At 50.2% G+C, this 22575-nt stretch overlaps 1 protein-coding gene and 1 long non-coding RNA gene across 6 annotated transcripts in view; both read right to left on the bottom strand.

The window, feature by feature from the left end:
• The window catches only part of KIZ (kizuna centrosomal protein), a 107456-nt gene extending 99756 nt beyond the window's left edge, over nucleotides 1-7700 (bottom strand). For 3 of the 4 annotated variants that reach the window (XR_010987898.1, XR_010987899.1, XM_068143244.1), the window contains exon 1: nucleotides 7615-7700. The gene's annotated coding sequence lies outside the window, so the exon portion shown is untranslated. Of the gene's footprint in view, nucleotides 1-6936; nucleotides 7075-7614 lie in introns of all 4 variants that reach the window. The other variant, XM_068143245.1, reaches the window with a different exon arrangement.
• Nucleotides 7701-9544: 1844 nt separating this feature from the next.
• Nucleotides 9545-22148, bottom strand: LOC137443479 (uncharacterized). 2 transcript variants are annotated; one of them, XR_010987895.1, is made up of 4 exons: nucleotides 21831-22148; nucleotides 21522-21590; nucleotides 20740-21390; nucleotides 9545-10891 (listed from the first exon to the last, which is right to left on the bottom strand). It is a non-coding gene; the product is annotated as an uncharacterized lncRNA (long non-coding RNA). The 2 variants fall into 2 exon arrangements; XR_010987894.1 differs by lacking the exon at nucleotides 9545-10891 and having other exon boundaries at nucleotides 20229-21390.
• Nucleotides 22149-22575: the final 427 nt, after the last annotated feature.

The following is a 22575-nucleotide window of genomic DNA, read 5'->3' as shown; positions in this document are numbered from 1 at the left end:
TTGCAGATGACACCTAGTTTGGAGCAGATGTTAGTCAGAGGGTAGAAAGGCTCTGCAGAGGGACCTCGACAGGCTGGACAGATGGGCAGAATCCAGTGGAATGGCATTTAACAAGTCCAAGTGCCGGGGGCTGCACTTTGGCCACGGCAATCCCATGCAGAGCTACAGGCTGGGGTCAGAGTAGCTGGAGAGCTCCCAAACAGAGAGGGACCTGGGGGTGCTGATCGACAGCCACCTGAATATGAGCCAGCAGGGTGCCCAGGTGGCCAAGAGGGTCAATGGCATCCTGGCCTGCATTAGGAATAGTGTGGCCAGCAGCAGCAGGGAAGTCATTGTGCCCCTGTACTCTGCATTGGTTAGGCCACACCTTGAGTACTGTGTCCAGTTCTGGGCCCCTCAGTTTAAGAAGGACATCGAAACACTTGAACGTGTCCAGAGAAGGGCAACAAGGCTGGAGAGAGGCCTTGAACACAAGCTGTATGAGGAGAGGCTGAGGGAGCTGGGATTGTTTAGCCTGGAGAAGAGGAGGCTCAGGGGTGACCTCATTGCCCTCTACAACTACCTGAAAGGTGGTTGTAGCCAGGAAGGGGTTGGTCTCTTCTCCCAAGCAACCAGCACCAGAACAAGGGGACACAGTCTCAAGCTGTGCCAGGGGAGCTTTAGACTCGAGGTGAGGAGAAAGTTCTTCACCAAGCGAGTCATTCGTCATTGGAACGGGCTGCCAAGGGAGGTGGTTGAGTCACCATCCCTGGAGGTGTTCAAGAGGGGATTGGACGTGGCACTTGGTGCCATGGTTTAGTCATGGGGTCTGTGTTGATAGGTTGGACTTGATGATCCTCAAGGTCATTTCCAACCTTAGTTATACTGTGATACTCTGAGAACTGAAAGCAGGGTTGCAGTCAGGAGTGAAACAGCTGCCAGGTACTTCAGGTCTTAAAGCAGGCAACCTGACAGTAGATTACTGCAGAATTCTAAAGTGGGACTTAAAGGGCCAAAATGCTCCAGTGATTGAACAGAAGTTTTATCTGAACAACTTTTTAAACGGCAAAATACGAAAAGGAATCACTCCAAGAAATCCTGAAAAGGAACTGCAGCACCATTCCTAGGGGCAACTCTTCACACTCCCCCCAACTGCAGCATACAATTGCAACCCGGTGTAAATTGCAACCCAGTCTTTGTTTTTCAATACCACCAAGCTCAACATGCAGAGTACATACAAGAGCAGTGAGCCAGGCATAAAAGGTCTGGTTAGCACCACAAGACCTATCAGGCTGGGTCTCTAAAGGAAACAGTTTATGCAGTCACTGCCTGTCTGTCATGCCCCTTCCCCAAATAACTCCTGAATCTTCTGGTGTGACCGAGTTAGAACAATTGATGTCTTATGTTCCCAGAGGTAGTCCACTTGTGCTGTGTAAGCTCAGCCCTCACTCAGACATTGAAGAACATACAAAAAAAGTGATCCAGCTTCAGGCAGATGAGGCTCTTGGGAAGCCATCTCTTGGGATCATGAAGACTCTCAACTCCTAACAGAAGGGATCTCTGCACACAGAGTTAAACTGTGTGCCACACACAGTCTAGGATGCTCAGATTTTCATCTTCCCTCTCCATCTTCTATAGCTGCAATTTCAATCGGGTGTCTTCCCTACTAAGGGACAACATCTTGAATAATGTATCTACAATGAAAGCATACTGCTTATATTCTTATCCTTTACAACTCTGAGTTATCCTTGCTTTGTTCACAAGTGGTCTTCCAGACCACAATAGGACAATAGTGAAGCATTTTTATCTAAGCAGCAGCCAGATGACAGTTCAGATTCACAACCATGGTGTTGTTTCTGCCAGTTCTGTATGGCAGAGATACTACCACGAGACACAGAAATCAAATCTTCAGTATGAGACAGCAAACAGGGACTGCTTAAAAAGCAGCTTCCTAACAGCATACCATACATGATCTTGAGAAACTTCCTCTGGCCAGCAAAAAAAGATAGTGCTGACACCCATTATTGTGGTTGCTGCAGCGAGCAGGGCAGGAGCATCACTTCGTCGGGCAGCTCCCTCGGGACAGCACCAAGACCAGCAACCGCCGGGGACCAGCCGCTGCTCTCCTTTTCAGGCTGCGGGAATCGCCATCGCTGCCGAGTTTTGCCGCGGGGAAGGAGCAGCCGCCCTTTCACGTGGTCAGACTCGTGATCCCAGCGGCGGGAGCGGCTGAATTTAAAAGGCTCTGCTGCGGCTCGAGCGGGCTCTCTTCGTCGGGCAGCTCCCTCGGGACAGCACCAAGACCAGCAACCGCCGGGGACCAGCCGTTGCTCTCCTTTTCGGGCGGTGGGAATCGCCATCGCTGCCGAGTTTTGCCGCGGGGAAGGAGCAGCCGCTCTTTCACGTGGTCAGACTCGTGATCCCAGTGGCGGGAGCGGCTGAATTTAAAAGGCTCTGCTGCGGCTCGAGCGGGCTCTCTTCGTCGGGCAGCTCCCTCGGGACAGCACCAAGACCAGCAACCACCGGGGACCAGCCGCTGCTCTCCTTTTCGGGCTGCGGGAATCGCCAGCGCTCTCACGCGCCGTCTCTTTTTTTTTTTTTTTTTTTTTTTTTTAAATTGGCAGTAGGTGCTGTGGCCAGGGACAGCCATGGTTGTAACTCGCAGCAAAATCTCCCTAAAAAAATCAGTGTCGACCCAGACTGAGGTAGAACAGAAGCACGTAGCTGTCCAGGTATCTGGCTGTAGAGAATGCTGGAGCCTTGCACTTGAGATGCAGGGTAGTGGGGGCAACTCTTGTATAAGGTGTGAACAGGTTGACTATCTGCTTAATATGGTGGCCAGACTGAAGGATAAGTTTGCTAACCTTAGAAATGTAAGGAAATGTAGGAAAGAGATGAATCAGAGGAGGAAGGAGATGGACCAAAGGAGGAAAGAGGTGAATCAGAAGAGGAAAGAGTTGAATCGGAGTAAGCAGGCTCTGCAGGCTCCCCCAGCAGAGGCTGGTTATTCAAAAAGCAGAGGGGAATGGACGCAGGTTCCTCTCAAAAGACGCAAAGTTAAACCTCCTTGCCTCCCCTCACCTTCCCCGCTGCTCTTGGAAAACAGATATGGAGCACTGGAGATCGAGGGTGAGGTGGTCCTGATGCCGGAGGACACACCATCTGGGGTTCTCCCTAAGGCTAAGCAGCCTAAGGTTAAACAGACTAAGGCAAAGCAGCCTAAGGTTAAACAGCCTTCCACTGGCATCAGGACCTGTTCCCTCAAATCAAAAGAGGAGGGTAATTGTTATTGGTGATTCCCTTCTGAGGGGAATGGAGGGCCCTATATGTTGGCCTGACCCATCTCATAGGGAACTCTGTTGTCTATCAGGAGCCCAAGTTAATGATGTTACCAGTAGGCTGCCTAGACTGGTGCAGCCCTCTGACTACTACCCTTTACTAGTTATGCAGTTAGGGAATGATGATGTTGCAACCAGAACTCCCAGGGCTATCAAAGATGACTTCAGGGCCCTGGGAGACCTGGTTGAGGGGTCAGGGGCACCAATAATTTTTTCATCAATACCCTTAACTGCAGGAGGGAATACAGTAAGGAACAGGCCAGCAGCTATAGTTAACAAGTGGCTTAGAGGCTGGTGCAGTCAAAAGAATTTTGGTTTTTTTGATATTGGGAAACTTTCTACTGCACCAGGCCAGCTGGCAACAGATGGAGTACATCTCTCCCAGAGAAGGGGAAAGATCACTGTATATGAGAACGGACTGCCCCCAAAGGTAAAAAGATCCTGGGTAGGGAATTGGCAGGTCTCATCGACAGGGTTTTAAACTAGTTTCGAAGGGGGAAGGGGCTGAAAATAGTCCTCTCAGACAAGAGTCTGGGGGCGACAAGCTAGAGTCAGAGGTGAAACCAGCAGCCCAGCTGAAGTGCATGTACACTAATGCACGAAGCATGGGTAACAAACAGGAGGAGCTGGAAGCCTTGATGCAGCAGGAAAATTATGATATAGTTGCCATCACAGAGACGTGGTGGGACGACTCACATGACTGGAGCGCTGTAATTGACGGTTACAAGCTCTTCAGGAGAGATAGGCAAGGAAGAAGGGGTGGAGGGGTGGCCCTTTACATCAGGAAGGCACTAGATGCCATTGAGATGGAGATTAGGGACGATCGGGTTGAATTCTTGTGGGTAAGAATTAGAGGGAAGACCAGCAGGGCAGACACCCTGGTTGGAGTCTGTTATAGACCACCCAACCAGGAGGAAGATGTTGACGAAGCATTCTATAGGCAGCTTAGGGCTGTCTCAAGATCTCCGGACCTTGTTCTCATGGGCGACTTCAACCTGCCTGACATCTGCTGGGATCTCAACACGGCAGAGAGGAGACAGTCTAGAAGGTTCTTAGAATGCATGGAGGACAGCTTCTTATCCCAGGTGCTGCGTGAGCCTACCAGGGGCAAGGCTATGCTTGACCTCCTCTTCACCAACAGGGAAGGACTGGTGGGCGATGTGCTGGTTGGAGGGTGTTTGGGGTCCAGTGACCATGAGATAATTGAATTCTCGGTTTTTGGTCAAGCCAAGAGGGGCAGCAAGAAGACCTCCACTCTGGACTTCCGGAGGGCAGACTTTGGGTTACTCAAGGAACTAATTCAGAGGGTTCCTTGGGATAAAGCCCTTAAAAACAAAGGGGTCCAGGAGAGCTGGACCTACTTCAATGAAGAATTGTTGAAGGCTCAGGGACAGGCTGTGCCAATGTGCCGGAAGATGAGCCGCCGAGGCAGATGGCCAGCCTGGATGGGTAATGAACTTTTAATGGAACTGAGGGAAAAAAAGAGGGTGTATCACCTTTGGAAGAGAGGGGAGGCAACCCACAGAATGTTTAAGGATGTTGCTAGGTCTTGTAGGAAGAAAATTAGGGAGACAAAAGCACATTTGGAGCTTAGACTGGCCTCTGCTGTGAAGGACAACAAAAAGTCCTTCTATAAATACATTAATAGTAAGAGGAAGGGGAAGGACAACCTCCACTCCTTGGTGGATACGGAGGGGAACATTGTAACAAAGGATGAGGAAAAGGCAGAGATACTTAACACCTTCTTTGCCTCAATTTTTACTAGAAGGGCAGAACGTCTTCCTGACAGCTGGCCTGCAGAGCTGGCAGAAGGAGCCAGGGAGCTGCACAGTTTCCCTATGTTCCATGAGTAGACAGCTGGAGCTGTCCTTAGCAGCTTGGATCCCCACAAGTCCATGGGACCAGATGGGATTCATCCTAGGGTGCTGAGAGAGCTGGCAGATGAGCTGGCCAAGCCACTCTCCATAATTTTCCAGCAGTCCTGGCTCACTGGCGAGGTCCCAGAGGACTGGAAGCTGGCCAGCATGGTGCCCATCCATAAGAAGGGCCGGTTGGATGAGCCAGGGAATTACAGGCCTGTCAGCCTGACCTCAGTGCCAGGCAAGATCATGGAACAGGTCATCCTGAGTGCAATCACACAGCACTTACAGGATGGCCAAGGGATCAGGCCAAGCCAGCATGGATTTAGGAAGGGCAGGTCCTGCCTGACCAACCTGATCTCCTTCTATGATCAGGTGACCCGCCTGGTGGATGTGGGGAGGCCTGTTCATGTAGTCTACCTGGACCTCAGCAAGGCCTTTGACACTGTCCCCGATAGCAAACTGCTGGCCAAGCTGTCAGCCCATGGCTTGGACGGGAGCACACTGCGATGGGTTAGGAACTGGCTGGAGGGACGAGCCCAGAGAGTGGTGGTGAATGGTGCCACATCCAGCTGGCAGCCAGTCACTAGTGGTGTGCCCCAAGGATCAGTGCTGGGCCCTGTGCTCTTTAACATCTTTATTGATGATCTGGATGAGGGCATTGAGTCCATCATCAGTAAATTTGCTGATGACACCAAGCTGGGGGCAAGAGTTGATCTGCTGGAGGGTAGAGAGGCTATGCAGAGGGACCTCGACAGGCTGGACAGATGGGCAGAATCCAACAGCATGAGATTGAACACATCCAAGTGCCGGGTTCTGCACATTGGCCACAACAACCCCATGCAGTGCTACAGGCTGGGGCCAGAGTGGCTGGAGAGCAGCCAGGCAGAGAGGGACCTGGGGGTACTGGTCGATGGCAGGCTGAACATGAGCCTGCAGTGTGCCCAGGCAGCCAAGAGGGCCAATGGCATCCTGGCCTGCATCAAGAACAGTGTGGCCAGCAGGAGCAGGGAGGTCATTCTGCCCCTGTATACTGCACTGGTTAGGCCACACCTCGAGTACTGTGTCCAGTTCTGGGCCCCTCAGTTTAGGAAGGATGTTGACTTGCTGGAACGAGTCCAGAGAAGAGCAACAAAGTTGGTGAGGGGTTTGGAACACAATCCCTATGAGGAGAGACTGAGGGAGCTGGGATTGCTCAGCCTGGAGAAGAGGAGACTCAGGGGTGACCTTATCACTCTCTACAACTACCTGAAGGGAGTTTGTAAACAGGCGGATGATGGTCTCTTCTCCCAGGCACCCAGTACCAGAACAAGAGGACACAGTCTCAGGCTGCGCCAGGGGAGGTTCAGGTTGGATGTTAGGAAGAAGTTCTATACAGAAAGAGTGATTGCGCTATGGAATGGGTTGCCTGGGGAGGTGGTGGAGTTGCCGTCATTGAAGGTGTTCAGAAGGTGACTTGATGGGGTGCTTGGTGCTTGATGGGTTAGCTGTTTGGGTGGGTTGGATTGGTTGATGGGTTGGACACGATGATCTTGAAGGTCTCTTCCAACCTGGTTTGGTTTATTCTCATAAAGTTTATTCTAATTGTGCACCGAGCAGTGACTGAAATCCTCCAGGCCAAAGCCCCTTCAGAAGCTTACATCCCCATCAACCAACACTTGCTTTTCTCCTGAAGCACCCACACACAGAAATACCTAAACTATTTGGCTTCTAATATTTAAAGTTATCCTTAAGAGAAGCATCTGTACACATCCACTCACCAAGCAGGCAGTTCGGAAATACTGGCATCTGTATGATTTGCTTGTTTAAGGCAGGATGGTAAATATTGCCCTAAGCGCTTCAGGAGGCTTCTCAGAGAGGCACTAACAGGACTCCGGCGCTGGCAGGAGCGACCCCATCTGCTGATACAAAAGTTGCACAGCAGACGAGGGAACGCGTCGGAATCAGGTGTCACCGAAAAAGCCACCTTTCGGTACCCTCCCCAGCAGATAATCAGCCGAAAGACGATTATAAAGTACAAGAAAACCAAGTGCCCTGCCCAAGGCACCACTGGGGACCCCGGACTAGCCCCACAGCGAGACCCCAAAGCCCACCATGAACCACGTTCCGTTTCTCCCGCAGCGCAGCACCGTTACCCTCGCGGGAAGGCGAGGGTCCGACTCCTCCACCGCAACTGCCGGCACCCACCTGCCCCTCGGGGCAGAGGACCGAGAATCACTCCCGGAGCCGGGCTGAGGGCGGGCGGAGAGACCCCACCGGAGGCCCACAGGGGCCTGGCGGGAAATACGGCGGTGGCGAAGCGATGGCGGGGCGATGGCGGGGCAGTGGACGGGGGCAGTGGACGGGGGCAGTGGACGGGGGCAGTGGACGGGGGCCGGGTCCGCCGCGGCCGGCCGCCGCAGAAACGAGGCCTGGCGGAGGGGGGCGCGGTTCCTCACCTGTGTCGGAGACGGCGCAGGAGGGTGGCGGGCCGCGGGGAGCGGGAACCCACGGACGTACTAGGCCCGCTCATGCCCGCCCTGTTTACGCTGGTGGCCAAAGCGACGGCTCCCGGCGTGCACCGCGGCGGCCTGTCCCCGGCTGTCCCGCCCCGCGCGCGTCGCCATGGTGACGGCGCGCGGGGCGGGCGCGCGGGGCTGCAGCATCCTGAGGCGCGGGAAGGGCCGCGACGGGGCTGAGGGGAGGTCGTGTTGGTACCGCTGCCGGGGACGGCGGCTTTCTGCCCGTAGGCACAGATCCTGTGGGGACCCGGGCACGCATCAAGCCCCCCCCACGCGCTGAACGCGACCGGGCCGCATCCAGCGAGCGTCAAGAGAGACAAAAAAGGGCGAAGGGGCTGGGCAGCTGTCGGCCTGCTCCCCACGCCGTGCACCTGGTAAGGGATGCGGACTCCTTAGAGGCTGCTCCAGGGCCAGCCTTTATGGCCCATTTAAGCCTTTGACATTTCCAAGCCTTTAAGGCGTTATTTATTTTTTTTTTTTATTTTCTTTTGGAAGACTTTAATGGCTTAAATCACAGCATGGGGCTAATGAGAGCATTGCAGTGCGGGAAATGACAGGTCTGCATCTGTGGAGGGGCTCCCCAGTATTTTGTGGCCTAAGTTTGGGGACTGTTGAGATTTGAAGCATTTTTTCCTAAGATACTAGTTCATCTATTCATATAATACTATTAAAGATGTTGATGTAGGTGTTAACAGCAGTTAACATGGCTGTGGTGCCCTGTCAAGTCTCCAGACTGGTGTGGAGGAGAGCTGGGGGCCGCAGGCTGCTCGGTGACCTGGGGCAAGGGAGAGACCTCTACAGCTCTGCAAAAGTGGGGAAACAGAGACACTGATTCCAAAGATAATCAGGAACTGTGGAACAGTTATGGTAACAGGGCTCCCCATCAGCAGTTGGGTTTACTGAGTTTATTCACTATGTTTTTTTCAGAAAAAAAAAAATACCCAGAAATGTGAAATATCCTTTTTCCATTTGTAGAGAAATTGAAAGTCTCAATAAAATTCCCAATTCTTCGCTTTTGAGTGGCCACTTTGTTTAGCTGGCAGAGATTCTCAGTCTGTTGTCACCAAAATCCCAATGGAAAAAGCCACACCACCCTGGGCCAGCCCTGACAAACAATGTGTTACAATCCCAGCTGGAAAAGAGAGTAGAAAAACACTCCTTTTTTATTTTTTTATTTTCCATTTTTTTCGATAAAAACTTATAGCTGTTTGAAAGGAAGTTGCCAAATTAGTGTTTTAAGTTTCAGTGGCCCAATGAGGAAAGTTTAAATAGCAGGTGAGTGCTTGAATTTAAGAAGAAATGCTACATCAATAGACAAAATTGCAGATAGCTATGAAGTGCTTAAGCATAATTAGAACAGCAATCAGTGCACAATTAGTACAAGATCATTATCGTAATTACCCTTCATTAGAACTCCTGTCCAACTGCCACATGAAAGCATCAGCTGTTGATGTGAGGCAGTGACAGCGTGGGTTGAGGACACAGCTCAAGCCACGCACCAGGAGTGGGGGGCTTGGGGGGGCTACAGAGCACCAGGAAGGGCTTTGGTGCTCTCATCCTGTGGGTTGGGTTCCTTGGCCAGGCTTTGGTGCTGTAACCGCATTCTTACTGTTTTTTAACACCCTCAGTCTCAAATAGGGATAAACCACATTTAAATGTAAAGTAAAAAGCTTTGCTGAATTGATGTAGTGACACTTAACAGTCCCCAAATTAGCTCCTGTCGGGCTTAGCCTTTGCATATCCACCACAAATAAATGGCTCAGTATGATAGGGATGGCTTTAGCTCGTGTAAGAGCTCACCTACTCAAGAAAACACACAGGATTTGCAGATTTGGGAGCTTTTTATTGAATTCCAATAAAACACGCTCACAATAACAGGCACGCTGCTCCTGCTCTGCTGTTTATTGACAGCAGAGACATATTATGGAAACCTCTGTCACAGCACACGCTCACGTCTTCAGAAGAGGGCTGGGCTTGCCCAAACTTACAAAGTTGGGCGTTTTTTCCCCCAGATCCTGGCTTTGCAGCCCAGGACCCACCACAGCTTGCCCATTCCTCTGTGAGAAAAAAAATGGAGCTTTGGCATCTCAGCTGCAGACACAATTCCCCTGCACTCCTTGAGAGCTCCTAAGACACCTCTGGAGCCTTTCTATCACCATAATATTCCTGCTCACTCGCAGAGGCACATAAAAAAGAAAATAAAAGGGGTTACATGGTGGCTTTGTAGTTAAACTGCTTTCCCCCACACACACCCAGAAGGTCCCACACAGCAACTCTTGTTGCTCAAATCTGTGTCAAAGTAAACAGCTTCCCCTCTGACACCAAGGTGAAACATTAAAAACTTATTATTTCAGAATGCCAGCCATGAGCTGTGCTCTGTGGGGCTGACACCCCCTTTTGAACACCTCCCTGACTGGCATGGCAGGAAACTGCCAGAGGCTGTGTGGCCTCTGAAGAAGAAAAACACTTTCACACATTACAAATGTGTTATTTTTCAAAACAGGGAAGAATCTGGCTTTCTTACACCTCCACCAGTGACCTAACAGGCAGGGTTCTGGAAAACTAAGCTGATTTCCGAAATATTTGTGCTTGTTAAAATAATACCAAAACTTTCAAAGGCTTCTAGAATTACGAGCACACACGATACATTGACAGGCTGGAAAAACCTTATTCCTGAGAGGAGATTCCCAGGTTTCTGTCAAAAGAGGCTGATCTCCACCTGGCAGCTCACCCTCCTGCAGCCTTGCGACTCGATCCCCCCTGCCAACACTGACAGGCTCCTGACTGACTCAAGAATAATCTTATTACTCACATCTTCGTTAACTCGCATCGGTGCCCCAGCCCTGAAAGCCCAGAGAGTGTTTTGTTTGCTTTCTCCTTTCAGCACTTAACACTTTTTTTAGGCTGTTTTAATTTAATTTTAGTGTAATCTGATCAGAGCTGTAAAATTGTCAAAGAAATCTGTCTCCTTCTGTCTTATTAAATACACTTTCAACAAAATAACGTGGTGGGGTTTTTTTCCCCCAATAGCTGCCAAATGAAAGCATCTCTTGATTCAAATGCAGGGACTGATGTGCACTAATCTGAACAGCTTAATTTCGAGAGCATGCTGTGGGTGCTTTCAGCATCCTGCTTGCCTCTGGAGGTGTAACAGTAGCCAGAAAGGTGCAGAACCCACCTCACTGCAGTAAGCATCTGGCCACAGGGTGCCCACCTGCAAGAGAAAACAGGGATGGGAGAAAGAGAAGGAAGTGAAAAACAATTTTATTTTTGTCAAGGAAAAAAAAGGGGCAAGAGTCTGACAACATATTCCACAGACAGCTGAGGTGCTCTGTTCCAATGAAAAGCTCAGGGGCCAAGGTGTCACTCTGTGTCCCCACTCTTGAATCATAGAATCATTCTGCTTGGAAAAGACCTTTTGTTAAAGGGGTTAAGGGAAATGTTTGTTAATTGTTAAAGGGGTTAAGGGAAATGTTTGTTATAGCTTTATTGTATGCAGGGACCTGATGTATTGTCAAATGTCAAACCACAGTATTGTGGTCGTGCTAAGAGTTTGTGCAAGGGAATACGAGGATGTTGTGTAACATATTAACTTTAAGCCAAAGACTGCCTATATATGATAATGTATAGCCAGGGTGGGGACGGCAGTTAGCGGAGACTCCCCTGTTGTCCAGCGCTATCATCAACCACCAGAAGACAGGAGACTCCCTTGTCGTCCAGCGCTATCAACAACCACCAGAAGACAGGAGACTCCCCGGCTGTCCAGCGCTACCACATAAAAGACCGATGGACTCCAGGGTGGGGTTACGGCAGTTGGTGGAGCGGAGACTCCCCTGTCGTCCAGCGCTGCATTTGCTTCATTGTTCATTGCCTTGCATACTTTGCATTAAATCAAATCAAATTTAAATTGGCTTTTGTGAATCTTTTATAACACTTTGAATCCAATTAACTCATCGTTGTCAGGTCATCACTAAACCATGTCCCTCAGCACCACATCTACACAGCTTTTAAACCTCTCTAGGGATGGTGATTCCATCACCCTGTTCCAAGGCTTGACAATGCTTTCTGGAAAGAAATTGTTCCTCATACCCAACCTAAATCTTCTCTGGTGAAATGGGACATCCATGCTGTGAGAAATCTGATGAAGTCTGTACGAGGGGGTGCTCAGCCTGCAGCTACATCTGCAGAAAGACCTGCTGCCTGGGGATGACTGGAGAGGGGTAAATGGCAAGACTTGACAGCAAGTCAAAATGTGGAGGTAAAAAATCTTGCATGTCTGCCTTTTCCACTACTGAGATCTTCTCCAAGATTTCTTCTGTAGCTTTTTCTGCCCTACTTAACTCTTATCTGTGTAGTGAAGGATGCTTATGATCAGGATTGTGCCCCAAACATTTGGTTAGGATATATTTCTGAATGTGTTAACCCTCCTTTGTCCCCCCCTCCTTTCTGGAGGCAGCAGGGGGCATCCTGGCGCCACTGAGTCCAGGTAAACAGCCTACCTGGGCGTGGTCTCACCCCTGCAGTACAAGAGGCAGGCTATATGTTTGTTTCCCCGAGTATAGCATATACTCAGGCCATATTTGGTAGGTGTCAGTTGATTGGTTAATGTTTGCGTTGGCAGCAGATGCTTATTGGACCAGTATTCACTGGGGCAAATGGTAAATAGGGGTCGTTTGGTAAATGAGCCCCCCCCACCTCGGTGTTGGAGCCTGTGTGTGTGTGCGTGCGTGCCAGCCAGTGCTTCGGGAGGCCTCGTGGTCCTTTTGCCACCGTCACCCAGCTGTGTGCGGTGCCGTGGACAGCACTCCGTGGGATCAACCACTGCGTGATCCATCGTAGGAGAAAACCTGGTAGACCGTGTGAACCAGCGTTGCTGACCTGCCACTACCCCCCCCTCCGAGCGAGGAATTTTGCATCCTGGGAGAGAACAGCAGAGCCACGCGGTGCGGCCACGCGGCCGGCGCCATTTTTTGCCTCCTTATTACGGCACATCTGTGCCACGTTGTCTGGATTATAAACATTACTGAGGAAAGACTCCACGAAGTTCTCAGCTTGTGAGTAAGCCAAGCCCTTTGTAGAGCTTCGTTTAGGATAGCGTTTATATTGCTCCGGGTGGAGGGTTGCTGGTCACTGACCAACCCCTCCCCCGCCACTCTCTGACAGTTTAGATTATAAATTCTGTGAATTATTTTGATTTAAATGCCCATGCATGACATTCTGTAAAGATAGTTCCACTAACCGAATATTGATACCTGTGAAGGGCGATTGTAAATACCCCGTTACAGAGTTTGTATATATATAAATAAACTTATATTTTCGTTGATGGATCTGCCGTGCATTTCTGAGGGCATATCCACGACAATCTGCTCCACACTTTTTCTCCCCAGAGGCTGCAGATAATCTGCCTGTCTCACTCTCAGCCTATCACCCATCACTAGTCCTTGACCACATCCATCAGAGATCACCAGCACAAGTTTTGCTGGCTCTCCTGAGCAGTGGGCCCTTGCACAGCTTGTACCTGCTGCAGGCTGCCTGCCCCAGCCTCTGAGCTAACACCAAAAAACAAAGTGGATCCTCTAGGTCCCAGGAAGATGGGAAACTCTTTACATAGAACAGAAATTGCCATTGTCCTGGGGGAAGGTATCTTGGGACATACCCTCCCCACACTGCTGCCGTTATGATAGCAAGGAGCTTTTCCAGATTAATAGCCCTCTCTGATTTTAGCTGAGTTTCACTCAACACAATTAGTATAAATATTGCTTGACAACCCATGGATTAGAAGGATTTAAACCACAGCTTCAGACCCACTAAAGGGAAATCACTGATTAAAGACAAAAGGGCAGTGGCCTGTTGGCACCAGCGTACAGAGCTGGCAGGTGGAGGAGATGGAGGACACAGCCTGAACATTTCACTGCTACCATGTTTCTGCCCAGAGGCATCAGGCTGGGGCGTGTGCATGGCTTTTGTGGCAGGGGATTTACAAAAACACAGGCTGTAAGGTACCAAAAAGAGGTTTTACCTCTTTCTGCCCTTATTTGCCTCCTGAGAACAGCTAGACCTTCAGCCAGAGCTTGCCCACAAGACAGAGCAGAACCAAATACACTTTCTTATCTTCTCCTTTTTTCTTCCTTTCCTTTTCAATTAGATTCACAACACGTGCCCTGGTAGCTGTGTAAAAGACACACAAAACATTTACATAATGCCCATATAATTCTTTTTTTGTTAATGAGGGAAGTCTCAAATGAAGAGCACTAACATTAGTAATCAAAGAGCAAGTAACAGCAGTGAACATATCAGCAGAGCAGTTGTGTGGATCCATTTCCAACTGTCAGCATCGATGCACAGCAACAGTAATTAACATGTTGAATTTAATGTTTAAATTTTAATACATTTAAATGTGACAAAAAAAAAATTATTAAACATTACAGCTCCTTGGAATCTGTTATTACTTGTTCCTGATGGATACAGAGAAAACACACGAGGAGGGTGGTTTTTGCTGTCACCACGATGAGTGAAAGGAGTTCCTCTAGCAAGGAACTGGTAAGACAGAAGCCAACAACAACAATTAAATAAAGACCTTAAGGGGAGAAGTGGAATATTTACAAATAGGCAATGTTTATTAAGAATGTAAGGGCCTTATCTGAAGCCTATTGACATAACTGAAAAGTCTGGTGATGGCATTGTCAGTGAACTTTGAGCTTATCCTGGAGGATTTGGACACAAAAACATGCCACTGTTTCTGGCTCCATGTTGTTAACAAGCAGCAGAAATACTGCGGCACGGGGAGGGGATCAGCATAAAGACTGATTGCTAGGAAGCATCTTTCCTCTCCTGCCATTTCTCTGAGGGCTTTTTGAGTCTTCTGTGTGTCATGTGAGGCTCCAATACAGAGGGGATATGACCTGACTCAGATTTTTCTGAGGCCAAGGATCTGGAGAGGACATCTCAGAGATGTCAGGTCTCTGCTTTGTCAATAATTCAAAGTCACTTCTGTTTCCGAGATGTAAAATGAACCAGTCTCCATTTAAGTGTCTGCAGCTGTCTGAAGAGGAAAGAGGAGATTGACAGAGTTGAGTTTCTCTGTCCCTGGAGAAATGAGAACTGAATTTAGGGTTCTGAGACACAAGACAAGAGGCTTCATTTTAACCAGACCCCTCAGGGCAGACCATCAAAAGGCTCAATTCCAGCCTCCTCTGAAATCAGCTGTGCCTTACATGCCAGAGTGCCCCACACAACCACTGCTTTAATTTCTGTTCTCAATCGGAAACAGTTCTGTTCCATCCAAGACTATCGTAGATTGTTATAGAATGTCTCTTTCGGACCTTTGATAGGGCTTTAAACTAGATTTGAAGGGGGAAGGGGTTAATAGTCTCCTGCTGGCCGGTGACAAACAGAGGGGCAGCTCACCAGCAGTAGAGAGAAGGAGAGCTGGTAAGGGCTCTCAGCTTGCTGCCCTGAGGCATGCCACGAATGATCCACCAGGACATTCTGTGGAAACCGAGGGGAATTGGCACAAGAGGAGGACAGGGCCAGCCCAGCTGAAGTGCTTCTATGCGAATGCGCGCAGCTTGGGCAACAAACAGGATGAGTTAAGGGCCACTGTGCTGCTGGGATGCCACAACATAGTGGCTGTTACTGAAACTTGGTGGGATGAATCCCATGACTGGAATGTAGGCATAGATGGGTATAAACTCTTTAGGAAGGATAGGCAGGGAAGGAGAGGAGGAGGTGTTGCCCTCTATGTCAACAGCCAGTTGGAATCAGTGGAGCTCCACCTGGGGAGGGATGATGAGCTAGTTGAGAGCATATGGGTTAAAATTAAAGGCAGGACAGGGGAAGGAGATATTACTGTGGGGGTCTCCTACAGGCCACCTGACCAGCAGATCCAAGCAGATGAGGCCCTCCACAGGCAAATAGAAGCGGCTTCCAGGTCACAAGCCCTGGTCCTCATGGGTGATTTCAACCACCCGGACATCTGCTGGAGGGACAACACAGCAAGGCACCAGCAATCCAGGATGTTCCTGGAATGTATAGAAGACAAATTCCTCCTACAAATGGTAGAGGAACCAACAAGAAATGGTGCTATGCTGGACCTTGTTCTCACCAACAGGGAAGGGCTGGTAAGCAATGTGAGGCTCATAGACGGCCTTGGCTGCAGTGACCATGAAGCAGTTGAATTTAATATCCTCAGGGCAATCAGGAGGAAGTATTCCAAGCTCACGACCCTAGACTTTAGGCGTGCAGATTTTGATCGCTTCAGGGATCTGCTAGCCAAAGTGTTGTGGGACAAAGCCCTGGAGGGAAGAGGGACCCAGGACAGCTGGTCAGTATTCAGGGACCACCTCCTCTGTGTCCAGGAGCTCTGTATACCAACAAAGAGAAAAGCAGGTAAGAATGCTAGGAGGCCTGCCTGGATGGGCAAGGAGCTACTGGACACACTATTACTTAAAAGGAAACTCTACAGGAAGTGGAGAGAAGGACAGGTAGAACAGGGGGTATATAAGGAAGCTGCCCGAGCAGCAAGAGTCCTGGTTAGGAAAGCCAAAGCAGAGTTTGAATTGAATCTAGCCAGGGAGATTAAAGGGAACACTAAGAACTTTTACAGGTATATTAATGGGAAGAAGAAGACTAGGGAAGGTGTGGGCCCCCTCAGAAAGGAAACTGGTGACATGGTCACAAGTGATGAGGAAAAGGCTGAGGTACTTAATAACTTCTTTACCTCAGTCTTCACTGCAAGGGCCTCTAGCCACACTCGTGATGTTATGGAAGTCAAAGCCAGGGACGGGGAGGAAAAACTGCCCATTGTAAGTGCAGATCAGGTTTGTGATCATCTGAAGAACCTGAAAGTGTTCAAGTCCATGGGACCCGACGGGATACACCCACGGGTACTGAGAGAACTGGCAGATGAGGTTGCTAAACCCCTCTCTATTATATTTCAAAAGTCATGGCAGTCTGGGGAAGTCCCCACAGACTGGAAAAGGGGAAACATTGCCCCCATCTTCAAAAAGGGTAAGAAGGAGGAACCAGGGAACTACAGGCCAGTCAGTCTCACCTCTGTGCCTGGAAAGATCATGGAACAGATCCTCCTGGAGTCACTACTCGCTCAAAAGAATAGTGAAGAGGTGATTGGGAGCAGTCAGCATGGCTTTGCCAAGGGCAAATCCTGCCTGACCAACCTGGTGGCCTTCTATGAGCAGGTGACAAAATTAATAGATGAGGGGCGAGCAACTGATGTCATTTACCTGGACCTGAGCAAAGCCTTCGACACTGTCCCGCACCACATCCTGGTCTCCAAACTGGTGACACATGGGTTAGATGGGTGGACCACTAGATGGATAAGGAACTGGCTTGATGGCCGCACCCAAAGAGTGGCTGTCCATGGCTCCATGTCCCAGTGGAGGCCAGTGACAAGCGGAGTCCCTCAGGGATCAGTCCTGGGACCTGTCTTGTTCAACATCTTTGTGGGTGACATGGACAGTGGCATTGAGTGCACCCTCAGCAAGTTTGCTGATGACACCAAGCTGTGTGGTGCAGCAGACACGCTGGAGGGAAGGGAGGCCATCCAGAGGGACCTTGACAGGCTGGAGAGGTGGGCACAAGCCAACCTCATGAAGTTCAATAAGAGCAAGTGCAGGGTCCTGCATCTGGGTCGAGGCAATCCCAGGCACAAATACAGGCTGGGCAGTGACTGGCTGGAAAGCAGCCCTGAGGAGAGAGACTTGGGGGTGCTGGTGGACAAAAAGCTCAACATGAGCTCTCAATGTGCACTTGCAGCCCGCAAAGCCAATCAGATCCTGGGCTGCATCAGAAGTGTGGCTAGCAGGTCGAGGGAGGTGATCCTCCCCCTCTACTCAGCCCTGGTGAGACCCCACCTGGAGTACTGTGTCCAGTTCTGGAGCCCCTATTACAAGAGGGATGTGGAGGTGCTGGAACGTGTCCAGAGAAGGGCCACAAGGATGATCAGAGGGCTGGAGCACCTCTCCTATGAGGACAGACTGAAGGAGTTGGGGCTGTTCAGTCTGCAGAAGAGAAGGCTCCGAGGTGACCTAATTGTGGCCTTCCAGTATCTGAAGGGGGCCTACAGGAAGGCTGGGGAAGGACTTCTCAGGATCTCAGGTAGTGATAGGACTAGGGGGAATGGAATGAAGCTACAGGTGGGGAGATTCAGGCTAGATGTGAGGAGGAGGTTCTTCCCCATGAGAGTGGTGAAACCCTGGAATGTGTTGTCCAGGGAGGTGGTCGAGGCCCCGTCCCTGGGGGTGTTTAAGAGCAGGCTGGATGAGACTCTGGCCAGCCTGATCTAGTGTGGGGTGTCCCTGCCCGTGGCAGGGGGGTTGGAACTAGATGATCCTTGTGGTCCCTTCCAACCCTGAATGAAACTATGAAACCTGCAACAACCAAAAAGAAATCAGGGAGAAGAAGAAGATGGCTCACAAGTATGCAGCCAAAAAATCAATGCCACGGCTGCCTGCTCACATCCCAGCGTAGGGAGAATCGTGCAGGCTGCAGCTCAACGTAGCGTGCCGTAGCCTGCTGCACATCACAGGCCACAGCCACCAGGAGTTCAACTTTGTTGCAAATCATGGGATGGAGAACATCCATCACAGATCCAAACCTGCTTCTGCCAGGCTGTCCAAACAAATAAATGACCATGTGCCCCACTGCTTGCTCTGCGGCACCCAGCCATAGATTCACAATGCTGCAGCAGGGCAACAGGGAGAGCTTGCCCCTGAACATTTTCCCAGCCACCAAGATACCCTGCCTTGCCTTCAATATGTGGCTTTTTGCACCATGTCAAGATTGTGCCATGTTTTTGTCAGGGCCTTCTTCCTGGAAAACAGCATCCTCATGGCCATGCTATTCCCAGCTCTCAAGGAGCAGGGCAAGGCAGCACAGCCCTGGCTTGGCTAGTCAGCTCCATCCTTCATCCTCTTAACACTCACTGCTGCTTTAAAGGACAGAGCTCTATCAGGCTCTTTCATTAGTATTCTAACAATTTAATCTGACGTACTGACTGAAACACTGAAAAGTTTTTCAAGTAAAAAAAAACAAACCAAAATAATGAAATAAAATTAAAACTAAAATAGCTGGGAAATTCTTTTAAAAGAATGAGATAACCTTCTCCTTTCAGCACCACGTTTTACAGCAATCTATTTTGAAGAGACTCTCTCTGCGTTGACAGGGACAAGGCGTTCAGGCAAGGTAAAAAGCCTCGGAAGATCCAAACCACCAGGCTTGAAGGGAAAGCGTCTGGCCTATTGTCTGTTTTGATTAATGAAACTTTTTGCAAGGCGAGATAATAGGATGTTTATGGAGCAGGGCCCGCCGCTGTGCGGCAGAAGTATCACAAGTATGAATAATATCCCCAACGATAACGACATCAATAAGCTAATCTACGTCTCACCGGATTCCGCTCAAAAAAAAAAAAAAAAACAAGGAGAAAAAAAAAAAAAGGACTCAAATGATATTTATTTTCTAATTGTCAGCCACTCTGATGCCCTCGTTGTCAGGTTCAACAAGTGCTCCAAGCTACAAGGGTTTGAAACAAAGGGAAGTACTTGGGCGAGCCTCAAGCCTGGCAGTTTAGTGCTGGCTGCGGCCAGGGAACTCCCAGTTCCACGATGTTCCTAGCCCAGGGCACAGGCAGCGAGGTGCTGCTCTTCAGAGAAATGTGACAAGCAGAAAGGCACTTGAGAACCCCTCGCTGCTGCAAGCAAAATACTGAAACCCTGTTAAAGCCTTTACATTTCGGCATGGATGTTTAAGTCATCAAGTGACTTTATTTTAAAGGCGAGGAAATTGGCAAAGCGGCAGTGGTGGAATAAAAAATGTGTTCCCCTGCCCTAGAACGATGTGTACACCTGAGCTGATTCCTGGCTACTGCCTTCTTGCTGTCTCCATTTTATTCTTATTTCTGCCTGAGGTTTGGAGCTGAATGCCTGGACCCTACACAGTGCCAGAGCCTGGTGTTCAGTATGCTCTCTGCAGAGCCAGGCCAGATTTCTTGTGGGTAATGACCTCCTCTGAATTCACCCGTTCTTTGAAATCCAGTTTTGGGCGGACGTGCTGCTTTTCACCTCCTGTTCTGAACCACTGTGTTGGTTTCCTGGGATTTATTAAGCATCTTCCCCTCAGTCCTGGTGGTAAATGAAAGGATCCATACGTATAAACTGTTCATTCATTTGAAAAGCAGAAGAAACTTAGACTATTAAATTCATTCAATTGTGCCTGTTTGAAGCTCAGCATGGCTTGGCCCTGCCCTCTGCCTTCAATTTAGTATCTGAACGGTAAATGCTGACCTGGAGCAGAGCTGGCAAAACCAAAAAAAGTTTGAGGAGAAAAAAGCAACAACAAGAAGAGACAATTCCAGCAGTGCTCAAAAACTCATTTCAGACCTACTTTTGAGGAAATTCTGTCATCTGGGTGAGGAAGGGGGGCTGCCAACAGCAAAGCTCTGGGCTGACTCCCGGGGTTAAGGTCCAAGATGTTTTGGTTCTTTGCAGACGCACACACCACACAGGACTTCCCCAGGCACAGGATGATGCCCTAAGGGTGCCCTAGTCCGTCAGGGGAGGACCAGACCCTGGCCTCCAGCCACCCTGTTCGGTGTCCCCATGCCGTGCAGCAGTGCCATGCCCCGAGTGTTCATACTGAAGGGCAAGTTCTTGTCCCCCTTCCCCGGAGCAGTACAGACAATTGCCATCATCCAGTGAACTTTGTAACGAGGGAGCCTTTATTCGTGATCAGCGAACACCCTTCTTGCGATAGTAATTGCAGCGCAATTGCTAATGAAGGGTCGGGCGGGCCGGCAGCACCTCCGGGCACAGCGAGTGCAATTACCCGCGGGCCGGGGCCAAATCTGGGCTCCCCGCACCGACCCCCACTGCGACCCTGCCCGGAGAGACTGAGAGTAAAAAAGGAACGGGGGGAAGAAAAGAGAAGAAAAAAAAAAAAAAAAAAAAAAAAAAAAAGAGAGGGAGAAAAAAAAAAAGCCAAAAGAAAGCAGCCCGATGACACCCACCCCAGCTCCGAGCAAGGAACCGAAGTAAAAAAATCCCTCACCCGAAAAGCAACGGGCAAAGCGCCGGTGGAATTTTCGGGAGGTGCTGCATCTCTCCCATTGGCTACTGGAAACGTTCCCGGGAGCGGTCGGTCACGGCCGCTGCGTTGGGAATTACCGGGGAGCGGCGAGCCCTGGATGAGCCGGAGCAGTGCCCGTCGCGCTGGAGAGCAGGCTCAGGTAGGTCTCCCTGCTGTCACGTTCGCCGCCGCTGCCGCCTCCTCCTCCTCCTCCTCACTGCCTTCGGGTCTCTCTTATTTTCCCCTCGTCGTTACCCACGGTGGTTTAATTCTGGTGGTTTTATCATTTCGGCAGCACGGGCGCGTAAGGGGCTGCGATCTCCGTTCAAAAATTGGGGTATTTCGCAAAAATTCAGCCGGCAGCGGCAGCCCAGGGGAGGGGGCTGGAGTGCGCCAAACGCAGAACCTATCCCGGCTGATCCCGCCGCTTTTCCAGCGCCGCTGCGTGAACGGGATCAATAGGCATCGATAACTAAAGAACACGGCTTTTGCGACCCGAGGGCAGCGGGGAGCGCATCACCCCAAAAGCTGCTCCGATGCACCGGGAGGGACGCCCGACGAGCTAGGTTTGAGGGTTTTTTTGAGCGGGGAGACGATGGAAAATCGGTGCGTTCGGTAACCGGCTGCCCCAGTCTGAGAAGGGACCGGGAAAAGGAAGTCCAACGTGGGGTAGGGTTTGGGTTAGGAATATTCTTTAAGCAGAGAGGCTTCTCCCGTCTCGCTCCTCCGGGGTTCCTCCGTTGTCCCCCCCACCCGGCCCTTACCTCGGCTCCGAAGAGGACGGTGTCAGCTCCGGGCTGTTGTCTCTGTATCCGGCACGGCCGGTAAACGCGCTCCACCGAGAAAGGAAAATTTAATAACATCAATAATAAATAGCTAGAATTTTCCACAAAATCCTCCCACAAAACGAGGTGTCGCGGATGCGGCCCTCAGGATCTTCCTCCCCTTCTCTCCCTGCCGGGCCGGAACCCCGGTGGTCCCGTTTCTTCCCTCCCGGATCGATTCCAGCCCGGCGCTGATAGCGTTTAGGCATGGATTGGGGTATAAGGGGACTATCATCAGGAGACAATTACCTTTTCAGAGCATTCACTTCTCCTCTCAGACACTGTTATTTCAGAAATAGGATCATTTGATTTAATATCGCACTAAATAACACCCAGCCGTCTCAAATTGCCAGCTTCTTAAAAGCCACCCATTGGAATAAATTGCAGAGCCACTCTTTTGGCTCTGCCTGCTTCTCTTTGCCTTCTTCTCCCCCCACCCTCCGCCCTGCCACCTTTTTGCAAAACAATCTGGCAGAAATAAACCGGGACCAGGGTGGCCAGGCCCGGGGCTACTCGATGAGCTGCTCTCAGTAAAGCCACGACTCCGCTAAGTCCGACCTGTCCCGGTTTTACTCACGTTTTTTCAACCCCCCCACCCCCTTTTAAAGTGCATTTCCCCCGGTACGATGTGCCTTTAAAGGTGCGCGCCCGCTCATCTGGGCACCCCGGCTCTCATTAGTTCGCTATTAACAGCAGCGGCAGGTTGCTAATTAGATTGGTGGGGGAAATGAAATTACCCGAGTGGGATTCGGGAGGGGGCAGCGGAGTTTTCCGGTGCTTCCTGGGATTTACGGGGAGGGGAAAAAAAAATAAAAATTAAGTCCTTTTATTTCCCCCGCTTTTTTCTTTAACGACACTCCTCCTTGCCCCCTCCCCGGACAGGCCACCCCGAGTCCCCCGTCGGGGCTGGGACTCGCGTTCTCCTCCGACAGACATTAATCAAGTAATTTCCCAATCCCAGCCCCATCAAATTGCTCTTTAGCTGTTGAACTGT

This window comes from Melanerpes formicivorus, unplaced genomic scaffold, assembly GCF_026170545.1.
Source record: "Melanerpes formicivorus ecotype bairdi unplaced genomic scaffold, bMelFor1.0.p_v2 SCAF_9, whole genome shotgun sequence".
NCBI lineage: Eukaryota > Metazoa > Chordata > Aves > Piciformes > Picidae > Melanerpes > Melanerpes formicivorus.
This window is presented reverse-complemented; position numbering and strand designations above follow the sequence as displayed.